At 39.7% G+C, this 24,712-nt stretch overlaps 1 protein-coding gene across 1 annotated transcript in view; it reads left to right on the top strand.

The window, feature by feature from the left end:
* Nucleotides 1-24,712, top strand: part of KANSL1 (KAT8 regulatory NSL complex subunit 1) — a 53,219-nt gene that overhangs the window by 4,942 nt on the left and 23,565 nt on the right. The window contains exons 2-4 of the mRNA XM_006770264.2: nt 568-666; nt 6,685-6,797; nt 7,273-7,468. The gene's annotated coding sequence lies outside the window, so the exon portion shown is untranslated. The remainder of the gene's footprint in view (nt 1-567; nt 667-6,684; nt 6,798-7,272; nt 7,469-24,712) is intronic.

Below are 24,712 nucleotides of genomic sequence, written 5' to 3'. Positions count from 1 at the left end.
TATTCTGGACCACCTTTAGCTCTGAGGCTCCAGCTCTTAGGCCTCCGCTGCTGAAAGCAGGAATCTGGTTTGTTTCGGTTCTATAATTGAAACTCTGTATCAACTCCAGCTCTGAGATCCCGGCTCAGCCGGCTGAAAGCTGGTTTCTGGGGTTTTGTTTAGCTTCTATATCTGTTACAATGTTTCAAACTGCAGGCTCAGAGGCCAGCAAGGCAGTCAGGGAATGTTTCAGTCCTCTGTCACTGAAGCAAGCAAGCCTCATGTTCAGTTTAAGCTGCCTGGCTGCCGGCCGCCATCTTGGCTGGCAGTTAATTTGCATATCGCCCTGATTAGCCAATGGGAAGGGTAACATTCAAATGAAAGAAAGTAGAAGCTTGGGTCTGAGTCTCAGACCTTATGGCTATTGCTAGAATTTTTGTGGAAATAACTCTTGGGAAAGCATAGCATGAGGGAAAAGGCCTCTGGTAAACCGGTCCCCTTCCCCTAATCCTTTTGATATTAACTTTTAAATTAAATTTGTAACTTTTAATACCACTCACTTGTGCTGATTTTCTCTGTGTCTTTTAGGGGTTGGTAGTTCTTGGAGAGGCGCCTCCTCCAGAGAATGCAACAGCAGACTTAGTGCTTAGTTCTGAGGTGAAGACAGATCATGGGAATGATAAATTGGTAAGTATAAATACAGAAAGGGGGACATGAATGCGAATTCGGGGTGTAGTATGAACATACAATTTATTCTACTAGAAGGATCCTTGCATTGGCTGGAAGAAGGGTAGTGCATCCCCTTTTATCCTTTCAGCATTTAAAGATCTGAATTCCTGAATATGGCAGTACATAGCTCCTCCTACTGCTGTGTAGCTGACCTTAAGAGTTCAAAATTAGCTCCCAACTCTCAAGACAACGCAGCCAGAGCATTGTGGCATTAGGGAGTGTTACTGGGAATCAGGAAAACACATGGCTCTGGCACCTTTGACAAGAAAGGCAACCTTTCTGGGCCGCTATAAAATCAAAGGTTGGGCTAGAGGTTTAATTCACATGCTGCACATTCTGTATGGGTTACTCCTTTTAATTCTGTAACGAGGATAACACTGTCATTTTCTGTAATCTTCTGGGTCCAGTTTCTCTCAACGCCAAGGTTAATGTCTTTTCGTTTGATTTCCAATAACACTTTTTGTTTCTTTCACTTTTTTACTTCCCTCAGAATGTCACTGGTTTTTATTAATATTTGCATTTCTTGACTTAAGTAATTTGTTAGAAATTCCAAAGTCCCATGACAGTTATTTGGGAGGCTAGTAAGCAGGGCTACATCTTTAAATTGTGGGTTAAACTAGCTTGTCTTCTTGCATCTGCAGATCAGCAAAGCTTGTTAGCCTTTATCATTATTGTTAGCAGGAACTCATATGATATGGTAGAAACTAACTTTCCTAATGAGAGTGCTTAAATAAAGCCAGCCACTGATGCTAGGGGTAAATGCAAGACATTTAGAGATTTGTTGATGGTTCTTAACTGGAAAGTAGTTTTTTAAATCATTTGTGTACCTATTCTAGTGATTGTTCTAACTAGGATAAAACTTGTTACAGATGAGAGAAAACATATTAGTGACGTGGAAGGTCAGCTGGTAATATGTTATTTATTGGAAACATGAGATTTGAAGTATATGTGATTCTGAGTCAGTTTTGCATAGACATTTATATATTTGCATATAGAATTTAAGGATTCCAAAATTTTTCTGGTGCTCTCTTGTACTCAGCACTTAGGAGGATAGGATACGATAGTGTCATTGTGTTGCTCATTCTCATTGTTACATTTATACACATTCACATATGTGCACATGTGTGCTCCATTTATGGATTTGTCTCTATTCCTACCTCACCATTCACTTGCATGTGTATGACCCATATTAGGTTGTAACATTCTTGAAGATCAAGACTATCTTCTTAATACCGCATTGTTGTTGACCACAGTAGTTTCTACATTGTACAATAGATTGCTTTTTGATTCATTAGAATTGATAAGTATGAAAACAAGTATACACTGTCACTCTGTCTTCAAGGAGAGGTCAATCTTTAGAAAGTGCCTTTCTGAAGAAAACAAATGCCAACAGAAGGCATTACATTTCCATTTTATTACAGCGATTTTCAATTGTTGTGCCCCAAGAAATGTTTTTTAATCCTCACCCGAAGATATGTATTCATTGATTTTTATTTTGTATTTTTTAAATGTATTTTTATTGATTTCAGAGAGGAAGGGAGTGGGGAGAGAAAGAGAAACATCAATGATGAGAGAGAATCATTGATCAGCTGCCTCCCGCATGCCCCACACTGGGGATCAAGCCTGCAACCCGTGCACGTGCCCTGACTTGGAATCGAACCTCAACCTCCTGGTTCATAGGTTGACTCTCAACTACTGAGCCATGCCGGCCAGGCACTTCCTTTTTTTAAATGCCAAATATTTGCCAAGCGTGCGTAATATGTCAGTTGCTACACAGTTTTTCATTGTAGGAGGGCACTTTAATTTTGCCTTTTTGTTACCCAGCTTATTTTTTGTTTTTTGAAAAGTGATTTGTATCTTGACTTCTCAGTTTTACTGTAAAAAATGTTAGGTCACATTTGGCAGGGGCAGTTGTAAATTTTCATACTCACATTTCACATTTAACTTCCCTAGTCTCCTCCCTCGCCCCTGCCCGTCCCCTCCCCCCCACTAAAATAGAACTGTATATTTATATTACCCTTTCTTCCTCCCCAGTTTGAAGACTTGTGGTTTAAAAATATTGTCAGGGGTATTTTTTGTTTTGTTGTGTTGATTTTTGTGTTTTCATTTCTGAAACTCGCTGGGATTAACAACAAAAAATACCCCAGGGTTGTTTTGTTTTTTTAAAATATATTTTATTGATTTTTTACAAAGATGAAGGGAGATAGAGAGTTAGAAACATCGATGAGAGAGAAACATCGATCAGCTGCCTCCTGCACATCTCCTACTGGGGATGTGCCCGCAATCCAGGTACATGCCCTTGACCGGAATCGAACCTGGGACCTTTCAGTCCACAGGCCGACGCTCTATCCACTGAGCCAAACCGGTTTCGGCTAGGGTTGTTTTTTTTTAAAGCTGTCAAAATATAGTTTCAAGAAGTTAGACAGAATTCTCAAAGAAGTACATAGTAACTGATTAAGATGGGAATGTTGGCTGGTAACAGTATCTTTATACTAGGTACTGATTTGTATATGTAGTCATTGAAAGGGAGAGTGCTGGAAAATAAGATTACTCAATAGCATACAAACTTTATTAATATCCTGCAGACTAATAGAGCCATAACCTTTGGAGTTATGTTTTCAACTAAATACAAATCAGCCCTAGCCTTTTTGTCTCAGTGAATAGAGTGTCAGCCTGCAGACCAAAGGGGTCCTGGGTTCGATTCAGGTCAAGGGCATGTACCTTGGTTGCAGGCTCCTCCCCAGACTTAGGGCCTGGTCAAGACTTGTACAGGAGGCCATCAATTGATGTGTTTCTCTCACATTGATATTTCCCTCTCTCTCCCACTCTCCCTAAAAATTAATGGAAAAAATATCCTCAAGTGAGGATTAAAAAATAAACACAAATTCATTTTAGCATGTTAATATTCTAATATAAATATCCAACTTAAGGCATCTGTCACTCAGCAATTATAAAAAGTAAAACAAAGTTAAATAATTGATGGAGAGTCATAATGACCTTTAGGTGGGCTTGTTACATGATGTTCCAGTGTTCCACTGAAAGGACACAATCATCTTTTTGCCTCATCTCCAAATTGCATGACTTTTTAAAAAAGAGAACACATACACATACACACACACACACACAACACACACACACACACACACACACACACACACACACACACACCCCTATCTGCTTTGGTTGTGAGCACAGTACAGACATTGCTGAAACTAAGTTATTTTTAGAAAAATTTTAAATCCTCACAAGGAACATATTTAAACCTATGAACCTTTTTTCAATGAGTAGTGCTTTTACCAACTTCCTGTGTTTTTTTTTTTAATGAGAGAGAGAGAGAGAGAGAGAGAGAAACATTGATCAATTTGCCTTCCGTATATGCTCTGAACAGGAATCGAACCCAGCACCTTTCTGTGCACAGGCCGATGCTCCAGCCAAATGAGCCATATCTGCCAAGGCTGAAATTAAGTTATTTTAAAGGGCCCCAACCTGTGATAAAAAAAAAGAAACCACTGGATGCAGCCCTGGCTGGGTAGGCGGCTCAGTTGGTTGGAGCTTCATCCGGTATAGCAAGCATGCCAAACTCCTGGCCCACAGGCTACATGCGGCCCACAGTGAATATTTTTGCGGCCCAGCCAATATAATGATATATAAGAAATGTTTTAATAAAAAATGTGTAACTTAATTTTTATAATATTCTGATATACATAATTATTAATAATGCACTACAACGTTCGCTAATGACTGATTACTATAATTGTGTTGCATTCATTTCCCTTATGCGCCTTATGTGCAGGCCCACCATTTCTCTCCACTAATACTAGCAGCGAATATTTTAGCAGCTGTTTGCCACGTCATTAGTCTTGGACTGACTTGTTTGGTGTGCCCAACAGGAAAGTATTGGTTGAATTATTTAAGATAGATTTTTAGTGTTGAGTAAAATACTTTACCAAACGATTTGAACATCTTTATAACGACTTAATGTCACATTACTTTTCAAAAGAAAGTCAGTATAGCATTTAAGGCAATGAAGATGTGTGCCAATTTACCATAATTTTGGCATCATTAACTAATGTAATTGTTCAAGATATTTGTGATACCTTGATACAGTGGTCGGCAAACTGCAGCTCAGCAAACTGCGGCTCGCGAGCCACATGCAGCTGGCTCGCGAGCTGCAGTTTGCTGACCACTGCCTTAGTAGATGTACAGGGTAGCTGAAGAAGAAGACGGACAGTTTCCCAGTGTTCACTCATTGTAGTATACTGGTATGTCTTACCTGTTTATTATATCCTACTTTGATCTAACTTTTTGGATAATTTGTATTAAAACTTTTAAATTATCTTTCCTTTCTTGATACTTGTCTATGACTGTTCTCAAAACGGCAGAACCTTTGGTGTTTTTCTCCTGTCGTTGAAAAGATAAAAATGAAATTGAGCAATATTTAATAGAATTTCAGCTCAAAATATTGGCTTTGTGCCCAGGCAGTGTGCCTCAGGGATTGAGCATCAGCCTATGAACCAGGAGGTCACAGTTCAATACCCAGTCAGGGCATATGCTAGGTTGTGGGCTCTATCCCCTGTGCTGGAGGCAGCTGATTAATGATTCTCTCTCATCATTGATGTTTCTATCTCTCTCTCCCTTCCTTTCTGAAATAAAAAAAATAAAAAATATTGGCTTTGGTATGCAGGAAGGAGAACCTCAGAACACCTGCTAAGTCATTCTAAATGTAAGGTGACAAGGAACACAGCCATACCGTGGTATTCCAACAACTCACAGAGCTGAGGGATAACTGCATCTGTGGCTTTATTGCCTACTAGAGGCCTGGTGCACAAAATGTGTGCACTGGGGGGAGAGGTCCCTCAGCCTGGCCTGTGCCCTCTCACAGTCTGGGAGCCCCGTGATGGATCAACCCAAAGAGGTAGGCCCTGCCCACCCGCTGCAGCGCCATCACAGGGTAACCTGGGCCTCCCTCTTTGGGGCGATCATGGACCCCCCCAATTGATCGATCACCCCGCCGGCTGGTTTCCTGGGCCTCCCTTTGCAGGGCAATCATGGGGTGATGGCTGGGCCCCTGACCAATCGCATCACACCCGCCTTGGCTGGCCTGGCGCCAGTGGGTGTCACAGCGTGGTCATCTGGATTATCATTCTGCTGTTCGGCCATTTCGTCAATTTGCATATTACGCTTTTATTATTATAGATACTTCAGAGACTCCATATGATTGACAGCTCATGGCTAACCCTATCCCTTCTGAGCCTAGTAAATATATAATTTGCTTCAAAATATTTAAAACTTTCCAGATTCTTTCCACCTTCCTTTTTAAAATTATTTTTACTGTTTCTAAGCATATATTAGATTTGTATAGTCCGAAGAAAATAGTTACTACCTGATAACATTGGGTAATTAGTTATTCATTGAGATTTTATTGGTTTTTTATTTTTAACACAAATATATACGTGATTTTGAACAAATTATGGTTTTCTGGAAACAGGCTTTCAGCAACCACTGAAGTTAAGCAGAAATAAGTCATTTAAATTTCCTCTTATCTGATTCAGTACTGAACTTACATATTCTTGACTTTTAGTTGAAGACTCTTGTTACTTCTTATGTAATTGTTTTTGCTAACCTTTTGTTCTGTTGAATTGTTTAGGTCAGTGGTTGCCAACCCGTGGTCTGTGGACCACTGGTGGTCCGTGAGGTGCGAAAGGTGGGCAACCACTGGTTTAGGTCATTTCCCTCTCAGTAAGCTCTTATTACTATTAGTCTGCTAAATATTATGGTTCCTCACACCCACTTCTCCCAAAGCAAAAGCTAATTAATGTTCTTTTTTTTTTCTTTAGTCATACAAATTTCATTTTTCAAGTTGTTCATCAGAAATTTTACATATTTTATTTAAATGAAATGGTGCTGTATTTCAGACTGGGTGCTGTTGGTTAAATGTTGTTGATAGTGTATTTTTGTTTTCTTTTCCTTATTCAGACCGAATCTGTTTCTCAGCCACTGGAAAACCATGGTGCCTCTGGTCATTCTTCAGAGTCATTATCTACCAAATCATATGGAGCATTGAGACCTGTCAATGGAGTTATTAACACGTAAGTTATCTCTTCCACTTCTTACACTCAATATGCTTGTAAAAGAGCTCTTAAGTTACTCCTAGCCAGGGCTAACCCTGGTTTAAAGACAGAAACCTCATCACATAGTAATATTGTGCACATCTTCTACTGTAGCAAGTATAATTAGCATGCTGATGTATTTCCCTTTTACTTACTGACGCCTAAAATTGACTCATCATGTAGAAAAGTGAAAGGTCCTACAATTATTGTGAAACACTGTGATTGGTCATAGTGTTGGTAGAATTCCTCAGAAGTGTTTGCATAAAATCCTCTATTCCACAACAAATTAAATTCCTAAAGGTTAGCAGTCATCAGCATCGGGATATGAACTCCTGCTTCAGAATACTTATGTATGTCTGTGGCTATTTACAAGTAGAGGAGGTTGAACCAATATTAGAGGCTTTGTTTTTGTGAGTCTTCTGAAAAGTGAATATTATTCCTTCCTCTTGTGTAGGCTGCAGCCGGTCTTGGCGGACCAAATTCCAGGTGACAACTCTGATGCTGAGGAACAATTACATAAAAAACAACGACTGAATCTAGTGTCTTCATCAACTGATGGCACCTGTGTGGCAGCCCGAACACGTCCTTTGCTGAGCTGTAAGAAACGGAGGCTTGTTCGACCCAACAGCATCGTTCCTCTTTCCAAGAAGGTTAGTACCAGTGAGGTTTGATCATTATTAAACCACTAGAGGCCTGGTGCACAAAAATTCGTGCACTGGGGGTGGGGGTGGGAGTGGGGGAGTCCCTCAACCCGGCCTGCCCCACCTCACAGTCCAGGAGCCCTCAGGGGAAGTCCTGCTGACAGCTTAGGCCCACTCCCCATGTGAGCAATCTGGCCTCTCTCTGTGGGAGGCGACCAGGCTCATCAGGGGAAGGCGCTGCTCCCATCACCCTGCTGCTGCTGCCGCCACTGCTGGTCGCGGCAGCTGAGAGGCCTGAGCCCACAGCTGCCGTGAGCCCCAGGCCTCACAGACGCTGTGGCTTTGTCCAGATGGATGTGCAGAAGACGTCCACCCTAATTAGCATATTGCCCTTTTATTAGTTTAGATAAGCCAGATGCTCAGAAGTATTAGTCTTTTGCCAATTTTGCTTCGTTTAACTAATATTTTCCAAACTTGGCCAACCACCAAGGTTTCCTGGTGAGTTTTAAATAATACTAGGCTCCTTAACCCTGGTTTCCCAGAGATTCTGAATCACTTGCTTTTGAGTTAGACCTGGAAATCTTGTTTTTAAAAAAACAAAAAACTCCTAGATGACTTTGCAGCCAGGTTTGGAAACTATTGGCTTAAGCTTTTTAATCGAAATGGGATAGAGGAAGTTGAAATGCTGCCATCAACATTTTGAAAAACATTGGTGTGTCTTCTCATTTGTACTGTTATCACTAAAAATGATAACGTAGAGTGCTTTTCTTTTAAATACGAATTTCCATTAAAATTTCTAAATTGGTTGCTAACTGAATGTTTGTCTTGACAAAGAAAATGGAGATTGATTCACAACTATAGGAAGTTTGATTGCTGACTTTTCAAATAGCAGAGTTGGATTTATCCCAAAACTAATGAAATAATACTCCAGTAAAATTAATGTCATGTAATGTTTAAGAGTATTAACTTTGAAGTGGATAAACTTGGGTTAAAATCATGGCACTGCCACTAGTTTTGTGATTTGGAGCAAGTTAATACCTCTTCCAACACCCCCACTCTACCTCCAGCCTCTGAGATCTCATAGGATTGTTTGAGTGTTAAATGAAATGCATGTAACTTGCTTATTGGGGTGTCTGGCTCATAAGTTACTAGTACAAAGTGGCTGTTGCTGTTATTACTTGTTTTTGTGCATTCACTCATCCAAAAATATGTATTGAGCTCCTACAATGAGTTATATCTGTTCTGTATACTGGGACTACACTAAACAAAAACAGACAAAAATCCTTAATCTCATGAAATAATAAATGGAGCTTACGTTATGTCCTATAATGTTAAGTGCTGGGGTGGAAAAAAATGCAGCAGAGGAAAGGAATGAGGAACATCTGGTTGTTCAGATGGAATTAAGCCTTGAGCATTCCAAGGCTTGTAGATAAGAAAGATAAGGAAGAGAGTAGGAGGAAGGAGTGGAGTGACTAGTGAAGTAGAAGGAAAACTAAGTGTGGTATGTGGAAGGCAAGTGAAGAAAAGTGTTTCAGAGAGGAAGGAATGATCATGTCTTAGGTGCTGCAGATAGGTCAAGTTAGACAAAATTGAGACTTGACCATTGGATATGATGCGGGTCAGGGTTGTTGGAGAACTTTATGAGCAGTTTTGTTAGAGGGAGAAGAGTGAATTCTGATCAGAGAAGATACAGGAGAGAATGGGAGGGAAGGAATTGAGGAAACTTGTAGATATACTATCAAAGAATGTTTTCTGTAAAGGTAGGCAGAGAAATAGCCTGTTTCAAGGGGAATCTTTCTTAAGATAGAGCTGTTACAATACTTTTGCTGATGAGAAAAACTAATGACAAAGGGGAGGGTAGAGAAGAGAATTGTTGGAACCATTAATATTTGGACAGTGGATTTTCAGTACTTAGCTTATTTTGTTATAGTATGCATTTAAACTGTATGATGTTACCATGGGTTTTTTTGTGTTTTTTTTTTTAAGAAAAGTATTATAAGTGAAAATTAACTGTCAGGCTGTACCATTTTTCTCGTTTATTCTTCAGACTGCCTGAACTACCAAATGCCAGAAAAGAAAAGACTAAGATATTTTGCAGGTTTCTCATTAATATTTGAAGGTACACATACATTTTTAAAAAACAGTTGAGGCAAGGAAGAGACGCACAGAGCATACTAAAGACCCCTTGATTCCAATACCAATTTCTAAAACATTCATCCTGTCCTGGCCAGGTGGCTCAGTTGATTGGAGCATCGTCCTGTTCGTCCCATACACCAAAAGCTTGTGGATTTGATTCCCGGTCAGTGCACATAAGTAGATTGCAGGTTCATCTGAATCTGCTGCAACTGATTAATGTTTCTCACATTGATGTTTCTCTCTCCCGCTTTCCCTCCCTTATCCCTCTCTTCCTCTCTTCCTTCCTCTCTCAAATCAATAAACATTTCCTTGGGTGAGGATTAATAAGTAAATAAAATAAATAAAACAATCATCCCGGCATATGTAAAAATAAGCTGCATAGAAAATAAATCAAAGAAATAAATTGAGTTTGGAAAATAAACCATTTGCTGGTTATAGCAGAAATACTGGCCAAAGTCGGAAATAAAGGTGAAAGTCGGAAATATCTTGGTTATTTACAGTGATATTTGCTATTGAGCAAGCATCTTGCCTTCTGTCATCTTTAGGTGTTAGATTTGGGTTATTTCCCTATATCATGAATTCATTGTAATATAAGGGCTGATCATTATAACTTATCTATATTGTTACTTATATTCTTCACTTTAAGGGTCTAGTATGTTAGATGTTAGTGATTTAGCTAAGCCAGAAAGGAAATATTCAAGTGGGAAGTTTTTATAATATATGTCATGTTATTTTGTGCCCTGCTGCTTCTGTAAGGCAGATGTTTATGACAATCTAAAACATTAGTTTCTAGATAGTGAGATTTTAGGTCAAACAAATTTTAAAAATAAATCTGGGACCAGTGTTGGGTTGCTTTTTATTTTGTCAAGTGGAATGCTTTTATAAATTGAGTAAATCATATTACAGATGGTATTTTAAAAAGAAAAAAATAATATGCCTTGAAATTTGGGGGTTGGACTTAGCACTTTTTAATTTTTAAAAAATAGCATTTATCAAATGGCGTGGCAATGTTCTGGCATGATTTAATGTTTTATAGTCTGTTGGAAGAGTATAATTATATAGGAAGATTGCTTTGGGATAAATTTTTAAGTTAGCTTCTATAGAATTTCCAGTGGGCCTCCACTTTTTCCTCTTACATCACACTTGAGGACATATAGGACATTCTCTTAAGGCCTAGTGCCATGATATTTGTGGTTGAAGACTAAAGAACCAAAATAATTATGAGTTCATATTAAAAGTGAAGAATTTCATATCAAGTGGGATGTGTTCTTTTTTGATAGTGGATTCCTGTGATAGACTTTGGAGGCCCAACTTTGCAGTACTAATCTTTTGGGAAGAAGAAAGAGTGCCATGTGGAAAATTGTAGTTCCTTAGGAATTAAAGCTACTTAGAATACTCAGAAGTTACCCAGTGCTTAGAACACAAACCTCTAAACTTTTATGAGTATTTTATATATGCACCATACAATTTGAAAAATTGAGATTAAATAAATAAAAATACAAGCTCTAATGAACTGTCCTCAAGACAAAAGAATTTGTAATGCTTTGAACTAATATTTTGTGATGAACAGAGAATGATGAATATAGCCTTACATTTTTTTATCTTTTCAAATTTACAAATACAGAATTTTATAGAAAGCATTCTTAATTGTTAAATCCATGTATCAGTGGTTATATCCATTTCTTAGTCTTACTTATATTTAGTCTTCTTTCTTGATTAACCTTTTTAGCAGTTTTTCTATTTTAATAGTTATTTCAAAGACCAGTTCTTTGCTGTTAATTCCTTCTTCCTGTGGTCTTCTCACTCCCCCTCCCTTTTTTGCCTTTATTCAGATGGCTTAGTTAATTTTTCTGTTCTTTCTTTTATAATAATAAAAGCATTTAACTTTTTAAATTTTCTTCTGAGGGTAGCTTTGGATGTCATTCCACAGCCTTTGAAGTGGCAAGTGTTCCTTTTGCTATTTGTAGATTGCCTTTGAGTTTTTTAGTTATTTTCTCAAGAGTTAAGAATTGAGTTTCCAAATTCCAAATGGTTAGTTTTTCTTTTTAAATCTTTTGTTATTAATTATTAATTTTTATAGCATTTTGGTTGATCTCTTCTTGGCCTTTGGCTAAGATTAAGTGTATAGTATAGCATTTTGGTCAAAATGTTTTGGTAGTTTCTGCTAATATTTATAGTCCATTATGTGGGTTTTTTTAAATTTTCATTGTTGTCTAGTATAAAGTTCTATATAATTATATCCTCATAGTTACAGCTTCTTTTTCCAGTAGTTGTTTTTGTCTTACATTCAACTTTTCTTTATATTAATGTTATACAGTACATACTTTTTTCTCACTCATTTACTTTTAGGATTTTGTATCCTGTGTGTTTTTTGAAACATCATAGAAGCAGATTTAGGTGTTTCTTTTTAATGTCTTAAGAAACTCTGTTTTATTAAATATAAGTAGAGAATAGTTTTAATTTTATATTCAGTTTTGAAACTAGATTTAAAGGCTTATTTTTACTGTAATACTTTATTGTTTACTGGCAGCCTTTTTTATACCTTCATGTGCCCATTTATTGAGTTCCTAATTTGGATTTTTAATTTTTCAGTGATTAGAGCAACAATTGCATCATGTTTCAAGTTTTCAGACCATAACCTTTGTCCCTGAAAACCCTGTTTCACTTTCTTTTGGTGGGGGAAAAGAGCAATTGTTTATTCTGTTTTGGCATAGAATTAGACTGGTGTCAGTCTTTTATTCCTTTGTATTGATAATTGATTCTATTCTGTGGTGCCCAATATGATAGCCACTACCCACATGTAGCTTTTTAATATATTTTATTGATTTTTTTTTTATAGAGAGGAAGGGAGAGGGATAGAAAGTTAGAAACATCAATGAGAGAGAAACATCTATCAGCTGCCTCCTGCACACCCCCTACTGGGGATGTGCCCACAACCAAGGTACATGCCCTTGACCGGAATTGACCCTGGGACCTTTCAGTACGCTCTATCCACTGAGCCAAACTGGTTAGGGCCCCACATATAGCTTTTTAAAATTAAGTTTAAAAATTCAGTACCTTATGGCACCCAGACACATTTCCAGGGTTCAGTAGTCACATGTGACTATAAGCTACCATATTTAGTTGCACAAATATAGACATTTCCATCATTGCAAAATATAGCTCTGTCTAGGTTTTTTCTATAATAGCTTTGGGTTTTGATTCCCTTAAATTTGTAGTTCTCTCTCTAAGTAACCAATTATCTATGTTATTTTTCTATTATTTTTATCTAGCTCTTAGTACCTACTCTACATTATTGTGATCATTAAATTAGACCAGAGGCCCGATGCACAAAATTCGCACAAGGGGCTCGGCCCTTGCAGTTGCAGCGGCTTGCCTCTGCCCTCACAGCCCCGGCTTCATAGGGAATGTTGTCTGGAAGTCCGGTCTAATTAGCATTTTACGCTTTTATTATTATAGATAAGGGAAGTAATTGGCACAGTTTGGCTGCACATAATGAGTATTCAGATGTTAACTGTTAACTTTTCTCGGATTGTTTTCTTTGGTTCTCATATAACGTAAAGGAAAAAGACAAGTTTGTTGCCTGTTTCCTATTTTAATTTCCTTTATCACCAGTTCTGATCTATAGTTGCTCTTAGATAGATTCTATTTCTGCTACAATAGGTTAAGATTTTCTTTTTTTTCTTTTCAGATTTTATATTTTCTTTTTATGTCACTTATTGCCCTTTGCGCTTTCCCTTTTACTATATAATAAAGGCTATGTTGTCTTTTACCATACTCAGTTGGAGATACCAAAAGTTTCACTAATTGTTTGACCAAATTTTTTAATAGTTTTTCAGAGATACGTATATTCTTTCTGAATTTCTCAGATTTGCTTTCTTTTCCTTTGTTCTGCAGTATTCTACTTGTGAATTTTTCTTTCTTTCATAATTTTTTAAAAGTAACTTGATCTATCCAGACTTTATCACTAGAAAAATTTAGTAACTCACTATTAGTTTCCTATCACAATTATGGAGGCTACAAGTCTGAAATCAAAGTGTCAATCCTTGCTGCTTCTGAAGGCTCTAGGAAAATTCTTTCTTGACACTTCCTGCTTCTAGTGGTTGCCAGCAATTCTTAGCATTCCTTTCCTTATGGCAGCATAACTTCTTTCTCTGCCTCTGTCTTCACATGATCATCTTACTGTGTGTTTGTATCTCTGCTTCCTGCATTTTCACTTGGTCTTATAAGTACACCAGTCCTTGGATTTGAGTCCCACGCTAATCTAGTATTACTTTCTATATAACTACATCTGCCCAGACCCTATCCTATATAACCCTATATAATAAAAGCCTAATATGCAAATTGTCCCCTCAACCAGGATTTCTACTGGAAGTTCCACCCGAAGTTCAACCAGAGGGTGGTGGGGCCAGCCAGCCAATCTCCCGCGGCCCTCTCCCGCGGCCCCTCCCCTTGGCCGTGCATGCATTCGTGCACCAGGCCTCTAGTCTATAATAATAATAAAAGCGTAGTGTGCGTGCTAATTAGACTGGACGACCTTCCAGACGAAGCCGGGGCTGTGAGGTGTCTGGGTGCCTGCTGACGGTTGGAGGGAAGCCTGGGTAACAGTTGCCTACCAGCAGCCAGGGGAAGGAAGGCCTAGTCTTGCCCGAATTTTGTGCATCTGGCCTCTAGTTTACAAATAAGGCCATATTCTGTGGTTCTGAGTGAGCATGGATTTTGGGGCAGGATCTGGAGAGGAGACACTATTCTTCTCACTATACTGGCCTTTGTATGTTGTTCCTTGTCTCTACTACATGGTAGTTGGATCATTTTCTCAATTCTAAATATGGAAGATGGGTTGATAGGTGCTATTCCCAATTCAATTCTTGTGTTTGCTCTAAAATAGTTGGATTTCCTTTACTCCCTTTGACTGTTTCCTGGGACTCTTGTGTTGTGTACCATTGAATTTATTGTGTGAAGAACTTCAGGTCCCTGTATAAGGAAAAACTTAACTAGGTTTACCTGTCTCCTCCCCTAATTATTTTAATTCTGTGAAGTATAAAAAAATGAAGTCACAGACATCTGTGTACTTACTACCTTAAAAATTAATACGTTGACTTTTTTCACTTTTATGTATTTTTTTAATAGTTATAAGAAAAATACAGGTAAACAGTGTTCGTTTTATTTTCTGTTATCTCCTTCGCCTGCTTTCTTCCCCATAGGCAACCACTGTCTGAATTTTTTTTGTGTTTGTGTGCGTATCTTTTTTTTCTTTATTGAATAAGGTATTACATATATGTCTTTATCCTGCCCCCCCATTCCCCCCTGAATTATTTTTATATCTATTTTTTAAAATACTTATTGTTGAAAGTATTACGTATGTCCCTCTTTTTCCTCCATTGACCGCTTCTAGCCTGCTCCCTGCCCCAACTATCATGAATTTGATATGTATACTCCCAGTTCAGGTTCTTAATTGTACTACATGTATCAATGAGCAGAATGCAGTATTGTTTCATTTAATGTTTGTACAAAAATGTGTATATGTATGTTGTCATGGTGTACATACTCTGCTACTTGGTTGGTGGGTTGTTTTTTGTTTGTTTTTTAAGTAGAGGCCCTGTGCACGAATTTGTGCAGCAGTGGGGTCCCTCGGCCTGGCCTGCAGGATGAGGCCAAAATCGGCTCTTCACCATTCACCAAGGGGTCCCAGATTGTGAGAGGGTGCAGGCCAGACTGAGGGACTCCAATGGTGCATGATTGGGGCCAGCGAGGGATCTGGGAGGCTGGCCAGCCGGGCAGAGACCATGGGAGGGCAACAGGGTGTGTCTGGCCTGTCTTTCTTAGTCCTGGTAGGCCAGACCACAGCAGCAAGCTGACCTACCGGCTGCAGCGTCTGCCCCCTGGTGATCAGTGCACATCATAGTAGCGGTTGAGTGGCCTTAGCATATTAGGCTTTTATTATATAAGATTCACTGTTTTTCAATATCTCTATGTTGTCCTAGCCAGTTTGGCTCAGTGGGTCCCAGGTTATATTCTCATCAAGGGTATGACCCTCTGTTGCTCGATCCCCGGCCCTGGTCAGGTGCATGTGGTAGGCAACCAATCCGTCCCTCTCCCTCTCCCTCTAAAAATCAATGGGAAAATATCCTCAAATGAGGATTTTAAAGAAAAATCTCAGTGTTGGTATATTTGGTTTAAGTTCAGTTTTTTGTGTTTTGGGGTTTTTTTGGTTTGTTTTTTAATCCTCACTTGAGGACACATTTCCATTGATGAGAGAGAGACATGGATATCCGTTGCCTCCCCTATGTGTCTCAACTGGGAATTAAACCCACATCCTAAGTATGTGCCCTGACCTGGAATTGAACCTGAAGCCCTTTGGGGTATAGGATGATGCTCCAGCCACGCTAGTTCAGCTTTCATTAGTAGTACACATTTCCTTTAGAAAGACACTGTTTGGGTGTGAGCATATTCATATCCTGTTTGTTGACTTTGGGTTTTAAACTTAACTCATATCTTGGGCTTATTAAGAATGTATTCCTATCTTCTGTATGCTTTGATTTGCTTTGTTTTTTAAATATATTTGATATGTGACATTGTAAGTTTGAGGTGTACAACATGTTGATTTGGTATTTATATTGCAGCACGATTGCTGCTGTCTAACACCTCTATCATGTCACATAATTATCATTTCCTTTTTGTGATGAAACAGTGAAAAAAGAACACTTAAGAGCTAGTCTCATCCCAGCTGGTTTGGCTCATGGATACAACGTTGGTCCCGGGTTTGATTCAGGTCAAGTGCACGTACCTCGGTTGCAGGCACCTCCCCGGCACAGGCCCTGGTCAGGGCTTGTGTAGGAGGCAACCAATCGATGTGTTTCTCTCTGTCTTTTCCTCTCTCTTCCACTCTAAAAATTAAAGATTAAAAATAAAATCTAGTTTTGCCCTAGCCATCTTGGCTCAGTGGATAGAGGGTCAGCCTGCGGACTGAAGGGTCCCAGGTTTGATTCCGGCCAAGGGCACATGACTGGGTTGCAGGCTCAATCCCCAGTGGGGGTGTGCAGAAGGCAGCCGATCAATGATTCTCTCTCATCATTAATGTTTCTGTCTCTCTCTCCTTCTCCCTTCCTCTCTGAAACCAATAAACAAATATATATTTTTTAAAAATCTAGTCTCTTATCACATTTGATATTTTAAAATACAGTTGTATTACCTATAATCACTATACTAGGGGTCCTCAAACTACGGCCTGTGGGCCACATGCAAATACAAATACTGTATTTGTTCCCGTTTTATTTTTTTACTTCAAAATAAGATATGTGCAGTGTGCATAGGAATTTGTTCATAGTTTTTTTTTTAACTATAGTCCGGCCCTCCAGTGGTATGAGGGACAGTGAACTGGCCCCCTGTTTAAAAAGTTTGAGGACCCCTGCTGACTATACTCTGTATTAGATCTCCAGGACTTTACTATCCAATAGTGTAAGTTTAATATTTCTCTTATTTCCTCAACCCACTCCCCCACTTCTTTTTTCTTTTCTTTTTTTTCCCTCACCCGAGGACATTTTTACATTGATTTTTAGAGAGAGGGAAAGACAGAGGAACATCCATGGGAAAGAAACACATTGATTGGTTGCCTCCTGCATGCACCCTAAACAGGACCCCGGCCAGGGAGGAGCCTGCAACCAAGGTACGTGCCTGTTGATTGGAAGCCTTACCAATAACATAACCAGTTGATGAACATAGTTTGTATGTTATATGTATTATATATTCTTATAATAAACTAAGCTAGAGAAAAAGAAAATCATAAGAAAAATATATTTACTGTATTTATTGAAAAAAATTGTATGTAAATGGACCCATGCAGTTCATACTCGTGTTGTTCAAGGGTAAAGTGTAGTGACAAGCATAAAGATCCTTCAGGACATCACTTTCGTGAAGTGTGATTGATGGATGAATCAATTTAGAGAGCACTTCAAAGATTCATAGAAGATGTTAAAGACCTAAAAGTCTTTTTTTTTTTAAATACAGCTTATTGATTTTTCACAGAGAGGAAGGGAGAGGGATAGAGAGTCAGAAACATTGATGAGAGAGAAACATTGATCAGCCGCCTCCTGCACACCCCCCACTGGGGATGTGCCCACAACCAAGGTACATGCCCTTGACCGGAGTCAACCTAGGACCCTTCAGTCCGTAGGCCGACGCTCTATCCACTGAGCCAAACTGGCTATGGCCCTAAAAGTCTTTTGTTAAAAAAAAAAAAATGCTTTGTTTCCCTAACTTATTTGACAAGGGAACCTTTGTAAAGTAATACTGATTAAACATGGTCATGAATTAGTAGAATTCTAAGAGAAATATTTTAGGACACCTGCTTTCTACTCTGTAATCTTTGTAGGTGATATTTGTACACTTGGCAATACTGAAATAAGAAGTTTAAAAATGAAACCTTTATCAACATTTTTCACTTCTTAATATCTCATTATTAAATTATGAATACATGCAGATATTTTAAAATATTATAAAGTAAATATGATATACTTGCAGTATTGACTTAGTTATGGATCCCATTTTATGTTCAAATATAGTCTAATTTTATAGAAAAATAAACTAATAAGGTCAAATAATTGCACATTTCCTATCAATATTTTATAAACTTACATTTGTTTTCATTGCTATGTGTATGTACTTTAGATTTTTGAGTTGCATATATATATTTTTTTAATATCAGTACAGTGTGGCCTTGACTTAGGAGTTTAATTCATTCCGTGATGGAGCTCATAACTCAAATTACTCATATGTCAAATCAAAAAGTGAACGAGTGAGACATGTGATACTGGGCTGATGTTGTGATGTTCACTTGGACATTCACTGCGCCAACTAGCGGTGGGGTATCTGAAGCTGGCTCATAACCCGAATTTTAGCTTGCAACTCAAAGCAAAAAATCGGCCGAGAGACGGCTCATATCTCGAAAAACTCGTTAGGACACTCGTAGGTCAAGGCCCCACTGTACTTGGTATTTTAAGAAATATATTTTTATTAATTTCAAAGAGGAAGGGAGAGGGAGAGAGAGATAGAAACATCAATGATGAGAGAGGGAATCATTGATTGGCTACCTCCTGTATGCTTCCTACTGGGGATTGAGCCCACAACCTGGGCATGTGACCTTGACTGGATTTGAACATGGAACCCTTCAGTCTGCAGGCCAGTACTCTATCCACTGAGCCAAATCGGCACAGTACTTGGCATTTTAGATGCTGTAAATGAAGTGATGCCACAGTTTGTTTAACCATTCCACAGTTTATTTTTCAATGTTATATATCAGGTGAGCCATGAGAATTTTGGCACAAATTTCAAAATCTGTCCCTATTCCATTGTCATCTTAGTTCCTTTGATTGCATCATAAGCTAATTCCTTGGGGATCTAGTTTCTAAAAAGTATAATGCAAGTTGAGATTGTATTAAGATTAAATCAGGTAGTACCAAATCCAACGTTGTGGGTGATTATTGCCACCAGTAACACTTTTAGTTTTAACAGTGATTTTCTACTCTTATCAGAGACTATTCTATTCAGACTAGAGGCCCAGTGCACGAAATTAGTGCACTCAGGGGTGGGGGGCTCCCTCAGCCCGGCCTGTGCCCTCTTGCAGTCCAGGAGCCCTCAGGTGATGTCCGACTGCTGGCTTAGGCCTGCTTCCGCCGCCCCCCCCCCCCCCCCAAATGGGCCTAAGCCAGCAGTCGTTAAGGAGGTGGAGGAGGCTCCCGCCACCACTGCTGCTGTGCTTGCCAGCTTTGAGCCCGGCTTAGGGCTTCTGGCTGAGTGGTGCTCTCCTGTTGGAGCGCACTGACCACCAGGGGGGCAGCTCCTGTGTTAAGCATCTGCCCCTTGGTGGTCAGTGTGCGTCATAGTGACTGGTCATTCCACCTTTCAGTTGATTGGCATATTAGCCTTTTATATAGAACTATGCGTTATCCATGTGGCAGGTTTGGGTTTTTTGGTTTTGTTTTTTCAGGTTTGTTTATTGAGTTTGATACAGTTGTAAATAACCTGGTTATTAATTAACAGGGACGGAGCAAAGGGAAGACCAAATAAATGCATGCCCAGTAAAGTCTAGGTGAGGTAGGTACTTGACTATCAGTAGGCACTTGACTATCAGTCACACCTGGAAACAGGTCATTGGCCAGAATAGTCGTGGCCACTGCGAGGGCATGAAGTTTGAGATATTTAAATTTCCTAACAAAGGAGCTCCCTTTCTTGGCACTCTCCTGTGCACTGGGCTCCTGGCTCTCTTGTTGCAATGGATGCACTGCTCTGCATTGCTGGGCCAGCTTTAGCTCTGAGGCTTGGCTCCAGCTCTGAGGCCTCGACTGCTGAAAGCAGGTATCTGGTTTGTTTGGGTTCTATGATTGTAAAAGTGTTGCGGTCCTGCTCGCTCCAGCTCTGACAGCTGAAAGCAGGTTTCTGGGGATGGTTTAGCTTCTATAATTATAACATTGTTTCTTAGACTGCAGCTCAGAGGCTGGCAATGGCAGGCGGGGAACCTTGGCTTCCTCCATCACTGGAGCAAGCAAGCCTTCTGTTTGCTTCAGCTGCCTGGCTGCTGGCCACCATCTTGGTTGGCAGTTTATTTGTATATTGTCCTGATTAGCCAATGGGAAGTGTGTCAGAGGTACGGTTAATTACCGTATTTGTCTATTACCAGATATGCTAAGTTTCTTACATATTACATGAGATGGTGTAAAACTAATTCTAGGTAGACTATGTATGTTAAGTTCATGGTGCATATTGTAATCCTTAGACACACACACACCACAGAGCAGAGGTATAGCTAAAAAGCCAGTAAAAGCATAAAAAGAGAGCATTATCCCAGAAGAAGGCAGAAAAGGAGTAACAGCGAAACCAAAAAGATGGAACAAATAATGGATGGTAGATGTAAATGGAGCCATCAATTATGATACTAAATGCATATGGATATGGATATGGACTGTCACTAGCCCCTTTCCTTCCCTGGGCTAGGAATTGGGTAGGGACTCCCCTGCATGATCCCTGAGGTTGGGAACAGAGCTGCAAACTTGCTAGAGTCATGGCCAGGGCTTAGACTAGGCTGGGGGCTTGGCATACTCAGCCCCAGGGTGCCTTATGTGCCATGCCAGCTCAGCCAAGGGTGATCCTGAGTGGCGGGGGTGAAAGGATTGAGAAAAGACAGATGAGAATGAAAGCTGCGTCTCGGTGGGACGCTGCTCCCTGATGAAGACACAGTGCCCACAAGCCGTGTCTTTATTTTATAACAGATGCCACGAGGCAAAATAGGGGCATGATCAAGTTGTTACAGCATTCTCGTTAGTTCCAACCCTACTCAACTATATGCACCTGAACTCTAGCACAAGGCATATGGGGCTATGTGTTTGGATCATAGGTTCAAGCTTACAACCATAGCTGTTGGGTATGTTTGTGCTGGGAGAGCCCTGCCCTTTCAGCTGGCACTTGCACGTGGCAATGAGAGGACCCTGTCCTTTCATTAGTCCAAGGCTTGTACCTGGCCAAAACACTGTAGTTGCGCCCCACACTTCTATAATTGAAACTTTGTTGCCACTCCAGCTCCAGAGGCCACTGCCTGCTGAAAGCAAGTATCTGGGGTTTAGCTTGTATAATTGCAACTTTGTTGCTTAGAGTGGAGCTCAGAGCTGGGCTGCAGCAGGGAGGAAGCTTGGCTTTCTCCATCATTGGAGCAAGCAAGCCTCCTGCTCGCTTCAGCTGCGTGGCTTCCAGCCCCCATCTTTGTTGGTGGTTAATTTGCATACCTCGCCGATTACCCAGTGGGAAGCGTAGTTGGAGGTATGGTTAATTTCAATATTTGTCTATTATTAGATAGGATTGCCAAGGTTCTCTTAAAATGATTTTCACAGTTTGTTTGAATCAAGATTCAGATATAGTCCATACATTCAAATGAGTCTTTTAAATGTAATTTTATAGGTTTCCCCTTTATCTCTTTTGTTCCTTGTGGTTTAAACACTTTTATGATATGCTTAGATGTGATTTTCTTTGCATTTCTGTACTGCTTGGGTTTTGCAGTTTAAGACTGTGGATTTGTGTCTTTAATCAGTTTTAGTACAAATTTGGCCATTATCTCTTCAAATACTACTCCCCACCCCCCCACCCCCCATTCTGTCTTCTCTGTCTGGGTTGCCAACAACAGTTACATTGGGTTTTGTCACAGTGTCCTCCAAGCCCTTTACATTCTATTCTGGATTTTACATTCTATTGTGGTTTTTTTCCTCCCTCTGTTTCTTAATTTCTCTAGTTCCTATTAAACTATCTGCCAGTTCTTATTCTCTCTTCTTTTGTACCTCATTTGAAATTTATTGAGTTATTAAGTTTCCATTTGATTCATTTACACACACACACACACACACACACACACACACACACACACACAGTCTTTCTGAGTCTTTCCATTTTTCTTTCCCATTTTTTCCTGAACATATTAATCATTTATATTTAAATCTTCGTCAGCTGACTCCAAAATCTGGATCACTGGGCACTCTCTTTCTGTTTTGTTTTCAGTCAGTGTAAGATACTGTTTTTAAGAGATTTGGCTGCTTCGGTACTCTTCGGTGCAGATCCACTTATTTTCTAGGCATATATAGAGGGGGGCTGAACACTTTTGGGTGCAAGTTGGGACTGAGCTTAGTTGCACCTGGGTTACAAATTTGACGAGGCTTTGTCCCTCTCTGGTCCATTCTTAGGGCATAGCCTTGTTTCTTAACCCCGATCTGAAAATGCTTGGTATGTTGACCATTGTCCTGTCCCTGAACTCTAATTCTAGTTTCCTCGGCAGAGTGAGACTGCCTCAAACCTCCTCTCTATTTTTCAGAGGCTTTCTACTTAGTTTCTAACCCATCACAGCTTCAGAATTTGCTAAATTCCTTGGAAGGGTAAGTACCTGACGTGTCATATTGGGAATTTGGCACTTCAAGTGTCTAATGTTCTCTCTTCTGCCCTTTTATAGAACCATCAAAAGCTCTACTCATTTCTCTGCCCCCAGAAGTGGTCCTCTATCAAGGCAACCAAATTCTAAGCATCTTTTCTAAAATCACCCATTGTTCTCAAGAAGAAGTACCTCTACACTTCAATGGTTCTTTCCTCTCTGCATCTTGTCTGCTCAATATTATCATTGTTTTAGCATTTCTCTTAATAGCTTAAAGTTTTTGTTTTGTCCTTTTAAACTCTGGCCTTACTAGTTATTCTGAGTTCTGATTTGCTGTAAACTACCCCTTATCCTCATAATTTATTTGTTGTGAAAACTCATTTATCCCTTCATATCTGTGGCTTGCTTTTTTTCGGATTATTTCCCTATAGTGTAACTTTCTTGCCTCTTGGTATATCTACAATGTTTTATTCGATGCTGGACATTTAATTTTATTTTTTTGACATATGTGGATTGTGTTATCTTCCTTTAAAGAGGCTTTGTTTTGTTGGCAAGTAACTTCCTTGAGATACAGTTTTTTCTTCACTGGGGGGTGGTGTAGAGTAGTTTATTTAATAGTTAAGTCCACTAATAAAAAGGAATCTTCTGGGGTCTTTCTTGAATGCGTTATGCCACTTGGCTGGTCAAAATCCAAAAGCCTCCCACTGTGTGAACTCTGAGAATCGTTCAGTTCACAGCTCTTCGTTTGTTCTTTGCCTTACCTGATGGAGTTTCACCCTGTATGTGGGCTTCAGATTAAACACTTAAGAGCAGTGGTTCTCAACCTTCCTAATGCCACAACTCTTTAATACAGTTTCTCATGTTATGGTGACCCCCAACCATAAAATTATTTTCGTTGCTACTTCATAACTGTAATTTTGCTACTGTTATGGATCGTCATGTAAATATCTGATATGCAGGATGTATTTTCATTGTTACAAATTGAACATAATTAAAGCAGTGATTAATCACAAAAACAATATGTAATTATATATGTGTTTTCTGATGGTCTTAGGTGACCCCTGTGAAAGGGTCGTTTGACCCCTAAAGAGGTCGCGACCCACAGGTTGAGAACCCCTGCGTAAGAGTATGTCATGAAGATTTCTATATGGCTCCCTTTTCTGGAGAATTCTTCACAATTTCCAATCACCTGAGCTTCTGAACTTCACTTCTGGGGGGTTTGTTTCCTCAATTCCATGAAACCACTATACTCTGCTTAGATCCCCTCTACCTGTTGTGCAGTCTGCAGTGTATTTCCATGCAGAAAGCTGGGGCCATCACAGAAGCTGCTTCATGTGTTTCTCAGTTGTAAGCTATATGTTGTCCAGTTTTTTAGTTTATGGTTGAGGGATAAATCTGATCACTGTTGCACGACCCGCATGGCTCAGTGGTTGAGCGTTGACCTATGAACTAGGAGGTCACAGTTCGATTTCCAGTCAAGGCACATGCGTGGGTTGTAGGCTCCATCCCTAGTGGGCGTGTATAGGAGGCAGCTGATCAGTGATTCTCTCTAATCATTGATGTTTCTAACTCTCTCTACCTCTCGGTTCCTCTCTGAAATCAATAAAAACATGTATATACATATACACTGAGTGGCCAGATTATTATGATCATCTGACGTTTGTAGGCAAATTAGCTATAATTTTGCGCTGAAGTTGCTAGGGGGCCAGACCATTCAAAGTAGGGAACTAGGTTGTTTACCACGACAGTAGAAGTGATTTTTTTCTGAAGATATTGGGTAAACAGCTCGATTTAACAGCCTTTGAACGTGGGATACACACACACACACACTCTCACACTCGAGTGGCCAGATTATTATGACCACCCCCTCAGCACATCGCTGGGCCACCTTTTGCCTTCAATACTGAGGCGATTCTTCTTGGCATTGACTCCACGAGATGTTGCAAGGTGATGCGAGGAATCTGACACCATGCCTAATGAATAGCACTGTTCACTTCTGTGAGATTTGATGCAGTGGTCATCAAACTACGGCTCTTTGGCCCCTTGAGTTGTGGCTCTTCCACAAAATACCAACTTCTGCACATGGGCCACAAAGTTTCAATTGCACTGTACGTGTGGTATTTTGTGGCATCTGGCATTCACAGGGGGAGAGGAATAGTCCACGCTCTCAGGGTAAACATACCTACTTTTGCCCAGTGTGTTAGGCTGGCTGTTCC

The sequence above is a fragment of the Myotis davidii genome, unplaced genomic scaffold (assembly GCF_000327345.1).
Source record: "Myotis davidii unplaced genomic scaffold, ASM32734v1 scaffold684, whole genome shotgun sequence".
NCBI classification, from domain to species: domain Eukaryota; kingdom Metazoa; phylum Chordata; class Mammalia; order Chiroptera; family Vespertilionidae; genus Myotis; species Myotis davidii.
This window is presented reverse-complemented; position numbering and strand designations above follow the sequence as displayed.